This window comes from Solanum pennellii, chromosome 4 (genome assembly GCF_001406875.1).
Source record: "Solanum pennellii chromosome 4, SPENNV200".
NCBI classification, from domain to species: Eukaryota; Viridiplantae; Streptophyta; class Magnoliopsida; order Solanales; family Solanaceae; genus Solanum; species Solanum pennellii.
In genome coordinates this window covers 28,066,906-28,075,599 of record NC_028640.1, presented here as the reverse complement: position 1 = coordinate 28,075,599, position 8,694 = coordinate 28,066,906, and the positions used below count along the sequence as shown (strand labels likewise).

At 32.9% G+C, this 8,694-nt stretch overlaps 1 long non-coding RNA gene across 1 annotated transcript; it reads right to left on the bottom strand.

Annotated features, from left to right (window-relative positions):
- Positions 1 to 2,649: 2,649 nt before the first annotated feature.
- Positions 2,650 to 4,734, bottom strand: LOC114076745. The gene is made up of 4 exons (XR_003577732.1): positions 4,613 to 4,734; positions 4,485 to 4,530; positions 4,207 to 4,313; positions 2,650 to 3,016 (listed from the first exon to the last, which is right to left on the bottom strand). It is a non-coding gene; the product is annotated as an uncharacterized LOC114076745 (long non-coding RNA).
- Between the last annotated feature and the right edge of the window lie 3,960 nt (positions 4,735 to 8,694).

The following is an 8,694-nucleotide window of genomic DNA, read 5'->3' as shown; positions in this document are numbered from 1 at the left end:
AGGGAGAAAATTGGGTTAGCACATCACTTGTACTAAGTATGAGACCATATGCACACACAACATAAAATCATGCTAAAAAGGGACATTTTATTAAAGTATGCAATTTACTTTGAAGAACCTTATGCACATTCAAGAAACCATATCAATAAATAAGACATATTTATTAAGTCAAGACCATGTACATCACAAGACCAACCATACTTAGTCTAGTCAAGATAACATGCATATCAACATAATTGAGGACATAATCAAGAAAACTCTATCATCAAGTTATAACATCAACAAGCATCTATAAGAGCTCATAACATCATAACCAAAGCAAGACTATTACTCGTGAACCCTCATTATGTCCACTAATGCAACAACCAAGCAAAGCCCCATACCCTTACTCAATCAAGTAAATCCAACAAGAACCATAAGAAATGTCCAACTTCACATCGCATGTCATTAAGAGTATAAAGCATAATACTTTAGCAATAGAGACCAAACACATGATCATAAGTAAAACCAACATCATATAGTATCATCAATATGTAAGATCATCATATACATATCATTTACAGTTATAAGCATATAGATACATAATAACATGCTCCTAAGACTTCCCTCAAGGCTAACTAGTGCAATGTTTAGGTAGAGTCTCATACCCCTACCTAGACTAGGTTAAACCCCTTAGGTCAACCTAGTTAGAGTTCATTCCTTTGGTTTATTTTACCTTTTTGGAACATCTTGCCTTAAACGACATAGACCACATGAGCTAAATGTGGAATCCGTTGTCATGGAACCCTACACCGAAAGAAGGCAGACTACTTGCCAAGGTAGTACCAAAACATGAACATAGTTTCTGTTGTGGATACACTAGCTAGTATTCCTATGGGGCAACATAGTTCAAGAACTAGGAGATCTAGTTGGGACTCTCTTTACGTTACATGCATTATATTATCCAATCTCATGATTACATTATTGATCCTACCTTACCTATGTGGGAAGGGACACTCCTCACTCTAGTTCACTCGGTCCTAAGCTAGAGTCGTTTTTGAATTGTCTTTAATCCTTTAATAATCATCATAGCTTAATGTAGGTCATAGGGTTTATCCCTTATATAATATCTCAATAAGAATTGCATGAGTATTTTGCTTTCATTATAATTCATACATGTGAGGTTAGCATATTTATATAGTCACATCATAATAAGGAACGTTGGTAATTTATCAACATCCTTATAAAATTTACATCTTAGACAACAACTCACAGTCCATAGTACAAGACGTTTTGATTCAACATCATACATACCTTATCAATCTTAATATAAGGTATACTTCAATACCACATCATCACTTAATTACTAGTAATCATAATTGAAGTAAAGAATAGAGATCACAAGACTTACCCAATCTCCTTCACAATGCCATCATCAAGGTCTCACCATCAATAGTCCAATTCATCCCAACAAAGGTATAATATCTTCACACAATAGTAACCAACATAATAATGTAGCCAATTGAATCACTACACAACAATTCATCATTAGTTCATATCCTAGAATTAGAGACTTGGGTCAAGTTCATGATCTATTTCATAACCTAGGTCAATTACTCAAGAACTAGCATAATTGGATTAAAATACATCACAGTCTACTCATAATTTGCATAATAACAATATAGAATTACAATTCACACATTAACTTAGATAATTATATCAATACTACACAATTCAATTCAAGATCACAACATAAGGTTAAGGGGAAAAGGTCATCTTTCCACAAACTGGTCAATGCATCAATAAGTAGTATAATTCAATAATAATACATGTTAATATACTCATAATAACCAAAAGGAATTATAACTAAAGCAATTCACAAGATTAATTTTGTATTGGAAGTAAACCCACTTGAATTTCATATTTATGAAATCAATTTGGAAGAGCCCTTTGGGGAAAGAGATCCCAAAGGTGAAAGGAATCTCATACATTAATAATTTATGAACTTTTATTAAGAAAACAAGATCAGGTTCATCCCTAGAAACCTCCTTTTCTTGGAATTTAATGGGGTTTCTTTGGGAAAGAGAACGAAGAGAGAAGGAAGAGCAAATTTGGGTTTGGGAACTTGTGAGGGTTAGGTTAGTTTAATTAGGGTAGGGTCTTTATATAGGTCATTAACTAACTTAATTAGACCTCCCTTAACTCCTCAATAGTTAACTAACCACCTAATTAATTAACTTGAATAACATAAAAACGTGCAGCAAAACAGTGTCTTGACAGACAACACCACGACCAACGGCTCGTTTGTCAAATGACAGGCACTTTTCACGTCCGTCCTGTGCAGTCGTCGTTTGGGTCAGAGAGTGTTCCAAAAGTACCATCATCCAAAATTTCTAAGTGTTGGTTGACCGAGGCATCGACGCCCCGTTGATCCAATGACGCCTCATCGCCTGCACACGTTGGTAGACACTGCTAGCCACCTTTGCAAAGGTCCTCCTCAAGGGCCCTTGGTTGATCCTTGGAGAGTATAAACTAACTCTAATACGTGTTATACACCTTACAACCAATTTTCATCATTTTCCAACTCTTAAAACATAGTCAAATAGGCTAAGGCGTGCTAGCACCTCTTGAACTAGTTTTCGGACGTCATTGACGTTCTTTGACGTTTTGATTCTAAAAATTCCTAAATGACTTATATACATTATAATTGACCTTAAAACAGTGTTACTACTCCTAGAGTCTCATATTATACTCTAGATTAGGCTTTAGACTTTCAAAGTATTATAGAGGGATCGTATTGGGATTATGGGAGGTCGAAACTTATTGTTATTTGATAGAGATTGATGCACTTCAAGATTATGTTGATGCATTGAATATCCATTGACATGAAGTGGACCAATACGAGATTGTAGGGCTCACGGTGGGATTATAGCATGCAGTTTAACTGTTTGTCGCTCTACTGTACGTGTCCTTCTTTTACTTAATTTTCTCTTTTACTGTGAGGTTGTCTTACCCTGTTCAATCTTGTACCTGACATCTGCAACAAACAAATAACAATAAAATAATGTATTAGTAATATAACGAATAAATAACACATGAACAAACATAGTGATAACGAAAACCAATGAAGACAATCACAATTTTATAAACCTGAATATAGTTTTATAAGTAAACAAAACAAACAGACAAACTAATATTCTCAATTGTCCTATGTATCCTGTTCTTGGGTTTGAAAGTGATCTTGTGAATCATCACTATCAAAAATTCTTCCTTTTCACTTGTTTCCTCCTCCTAATCTCTCTCTTCTTCACTTGTTGTCTCCTCATATTCAACTTCATTTTCACTGACAACTGGTTGAAAATTAATTTCGTCTATCTCTTCACCTTCAACTTGGTAATCTCGTAAGCAATAAATTGGATCATCTTCTATACTTGCACTAACATGTGATTGCTCCTCTTTGTAAGCAACTTTAAAATTATAACTTTTGTCCACAAATCCTCTTGGTTGTCTTTATAAATACCCACCAATCAGCTTTATCTCTTTTATTTTGAGGATGACTTGCATAATAAACTTGAATTGTTTTTTGGGGAAAGATGAAAAGTCAAATTTAGAATATCTTCTGCTTTTTGGAACTTCGACTATACCAAATGGGATAGGAACTCTCATGTCATGTTCAGAGGTATCAAACAAATCACAATAAAATAAAACTAACTTCATAAATGGTCCCACTAGCCATTAAAATTCAATAATTTCCTTAAGAACACCATAGTATTCACTTATGGTATCATTTTCTCCTGTGCCACTAACACATACCCCACTGTTATATGTACTTTTTCCTTCATCACAAGAAGTAGTGTGAAATTTGTAACCATTCGTGAAATAAACAGGCCAAGACCGTGTCTGACTTAGTGGTCCCAGTGCTAAAATTCGCAAATAACAATCTTGTGAGATCTTTTGTGGATGACTATTCACATATCAAACAGAGAAATCATATCAGATATATATTTCAAGTGCTATATTCTTTATTCACAACTGATTATATTAATTCATACATATTATTTGAAGCATCGTGAAAAGTCCGCTTCAATTTGTTTATCAATGATATCATAACTAAGATGAATGTAAGTATCTCTCAAGGTTTTTTCATACAGATTGCACTCAATTAAATTAGCACATTGATTTCAGACTAATATGATAATCATATGTACACTATTGGTGGATACTTACTTCAGAAAAGGCTTAACCTCATCATAATTAATAAGAACATGCAACTGTGCTGCAACAACTTCTTTATCATATATTCACCGAATATTGTCTCTTTTTTTTTGCCATCACTTCATCCAAAAAGATTAAAGACCGTTAGAGTTCATTGAGTAGCATTTTGTTTTATTGAATCATATTGCGATCAACTATATTATTGCTATATAGGACATGATATTCAAAATAATGGGAACCAAAGTATGATATTTCTTGAGCCAAACATGCTTGGTAAATATACCCTTTACCTCTAGATATATTTTTTTGATAGTCTTCTTTATTTTGTTTAGGAACCTGCAATCAGTTTATTAAATAAATAAATTATATAATAAAATGACGATACAAATCATAAATTCATTAGAATAAATTGGTATACCTTTCAAATGAATACATCCATCGATATAGAACGGGACCACAAACCGTTGCATCACAAGGCAAATAAATCATTTAGTGCTCCATTGAATCAAAAAGACTGAGTGGAAATATTCGCTGCAATTTACACAAGATTAATGAAATGTTTCTCAATACTGTTGAGAACAAGTGTTAAAGAATAGACTGAGTTTGGTTAGTGGCTTCCACATCGGTTTTGAAAGTCCACTAAAAGCTATTAGAATAAGATATTGCATAAAAATTTGGCAGTCATGACTTTTAATTCCAAATAACTTTAAATGTTTCTCGTCAACACATTTGCCCAAACTAGAAGCATATCCATCAGGCATTTTTAGTTCATGAACCCACTCACATACATCTTTCTTTTGGTCGTCATTTCAGGTATAGTTTACTTTCGGTTTAATCCATCTCCCAGCATCATTCTGTTGCAAGTGTAAACCACTTTGACAACAATATTCTTCCAAGTCAATTCTTGTCGTCTCATTATCCTTTGTTCTCTCACTATTATCCATGAATGTATGGAAAATATTGTCAAATACATTGTTTTCTAAATGCATTACATCAAAATTGTGGCGAACTAGATTGGTCTTCTAATATGGAAGATCCCCAAAAACACTTTTTTGGTCACATTATGTAATTTTCCATAACTGTAAAAGTAATGCGGACTAGATTTAGTTATCTTAGGAAATCGTTTAATTTTTTCCCACACTTGTTCTCAAGTTAACCTGAGAGGAGGCCTAGAGTTTTCCTCTCTTCCTTTATAAAAAACATTCTTATTTCTGCTAGATTCATGATTGAGAGGCAACAATTGTTGGTTACAGTCAAACCAAGAAACTTTTCTTTCATTTTTCAAGCTGAAAGTTTTTGTTTCATCCATAAAAATTGGGCAAACTAATTTACCTGTTGTACTCATTCCCGACAACATGTCATAAGCAGGGAAATTATTAATTGCCACATCAATGCTTCTCGCATGAGAAAATTCTATTTCTTGGACATGTCATAAGTGACTGCACCATCCTTCCATAACTGTTGTAATTCATCTATTAACGGCTGACTATACACATCAATTTTCTTTTGGGGATAATGGGGACATGGAATAAAAAATGTTAAGAACATATATGGGGAAGTCATACAAATATCAGGAGAAAAATTGTACAGTGAAACTATCACTGGCAAACAAGAGTATGATGATCCCGACTGGCTAAAAGGAGCAAACACATTAAAACAAAGACCAAGCCAAACATTTCTAGGCTCTACAACAAAGTCTGGGTAAGTTCGATCAAAGTTTTTCCATATTTCTCCATCTGAAGGGTGGAATAACACACCTTTTTCCCTATGATTTTCATAGTGCCACCTCATGTGTTCAGAAGGTCTTATCGAAGCATAGAACTATTGAAGTGTAGGAATAAGTGGCAGCTAATGCATTGTCTTGTGTGGAATCTATTTCTTACCCTTCTTTCCCACACATTTGTTTATAACGAGGTTCTTTACAAAACTTACATTATGTCATCTCTTTATCAGTCTTGTAATATAGTACACATCAATTAACAAAACAATTAAGTTAGACGAAGCCTCGACACTAGCTTCTTCGCTCGATAGTAATCAAAATATAGCTTATTATTTGGATAGATTGTCTCCTTCATTAATTGATCCATTTCATTAAAAACAACTATGAGACATATTGTGTTCAGATTTAATACTCATTATACTATTAGCCATAGACAGCTTTGAATATTCACATCCATGCTAGAAGGGATTTTGAGCTAAATTCAACATTTTGTAAAATCTGGTAGCACCCATATTCAGAGACTCTTCTACATTGGGTTCAACTTGATGACTAAATTCTACACTAGCACTATCATAAATCATATCTTTATATCTATTTACGTGTTAACCATTTTTTCCATACTGTTACATTGCCTGCTTGAGGGCATGTCAAAGTCACATTCTTGATGGCTACTTGAATCACCATAATATATATGTTCATTCAAATTAATTGAAAGTGCTTCCTCTCAATGTGATGTCCAATACAAATATCTTAGTGTTGATGCTTTTTGGAAAACATGCACATTAATTTCATTGGGTGTTAGGTGCTTCATATTTTTACAATGCTTACAAGGACACCTTATAACTTTTTTTCAGAGAAGCAAATTTATTTATTGAAAGAAAATTTAATAAATTCATCCATTCCACTTATAAATTCATCAGTATATCCTTCTCGGCCGGGCATTAGTCTATTTACCATCTGTTTTTGATACTCGAGAATTTTCATTTTCTGAACAAAAAATAAATATACTTTTAAACACATAAATAATGAAATTTAGATATTCTATGGTTAAACAATGGTTGGCGAAAGCTACTGATCATTCATGTGAACCGAAAAATATACACATAGCAATACAAGAACAAGGACAAAAGAGAGAAACACGATACTTTCTTGAAAATAAGCTACATGAGAAACATAATATAAATATAATTTGCAGGGTTTTACTTTTTTTAAGCTGAAAATAAAAAGTTCCTATAATTGTATGATTTTATAATCACATAAGTATGATGATACCAATATCTTTAAGACCATAAACTCAGACCAATCTTCTATCTTACTGCATCTTAGTTCAAACTGCCACATAAACTAGAATTGAAAGGATATAACATACAAAAATTTCACACACTCTGTAATCATCTGAACAGTGAGTATATAAAATTAGACCAAATATATTAATAACCTACCTACTAGTATAATCTTCAAAGCATTCTAATATGATAACACACACACCATACATATGATGTATTAATTGGAGAAGAGGTCCAAAACGAATGAAATTGTAAGCTAATTCTCATAGATGTGTTAACCAAGTACTTTTGACCTTTCTCATTCTACTCATGGTCCAACAAACAACTTGGTTCAAATAGAATTTGTAGTAGACTAGACGGGACAATAAGAAAAGATGAATGGATGATGTAGTTGGCCAATTGGTGGTATACGACAAGTTGCCCCATCTATCAGACCACTAAAAGGAGCAGTTGAGTTAAAGTTGACTTCATGCAGAAGTAAACCCGACTTTTTTGGTGTGTATGGATAGAAAGAAATAGAAGATGCTTTGATGAGATTTGAACTTCTATCTCAGTTCTTAAGTGTAGGTGTCTCCTCTTTGTTGGACAAATTATGCTATCGCAAATGATGTAGGTTTTTTATAGATTTGATTGGCACTCTAAGCCTTGCTCAGTACCCTTATTTTTCTTTTTGCTTAGCACCCTACACTTAAAAGAGTACTGTTGTTGGAGTTAACTTTATTTTAAAAACTTTGCATCTTCTCGCTTCCATCTTTACAAAACCTTACATTATTAAAAAAGAAAAGTACCGCTACTACATACCGCATTTTACTACTGAAGCAATGGAGATACAAGTAAGACAGTAAAGATACAAAAGAATACCTACTCAATACCCTATTTAATGTATGAAGATTCTATAGATACAGGAAAAATATATATGTGATAGGTATGAGAAATTATATAATTTTACATATTGTTATCACCTAGCAGTTTTACAGTTGCGTAGTGAAGTTACCCTTCCCGACTAGATTGTATTAGAGATACAATCCGAAGTCAACTATGATATCAAAACTTTTAAAAACAATAAAATGGTAGAGTTTGTTATCCTTACTTTTACTATTGGCTCTTAATTCTTCTTCTTCTTCTTTTATTACTCCAAATGCAGAACTTCAGGAAAAGGGTCAGAGAGCATCTTATGTAACTTATTAAGGATATATTTTACAACTCAAAGATATATAATTCCTTTAACTAGCATATATCACTATAATAAGAATTTATCATAGTTAGCTAGGAGTTTTCTGTAAAAATACCAAGTTACAAAATAAACATTTTGTTAGAAATATGCATAAGAACGGCATTAGTCCAAGTTCTCTGTATTGTAGGGTAGTTAGGGTACTTATTTACTATTTAGCAGTTAATTAGTTTCTATCTTATACTTATCCTTATTCTTAGTTTTTAATCTTATCCTTAGGAGTTGGTTTGCTTGTAAACTCTATAAATATTTGTGTTATAATG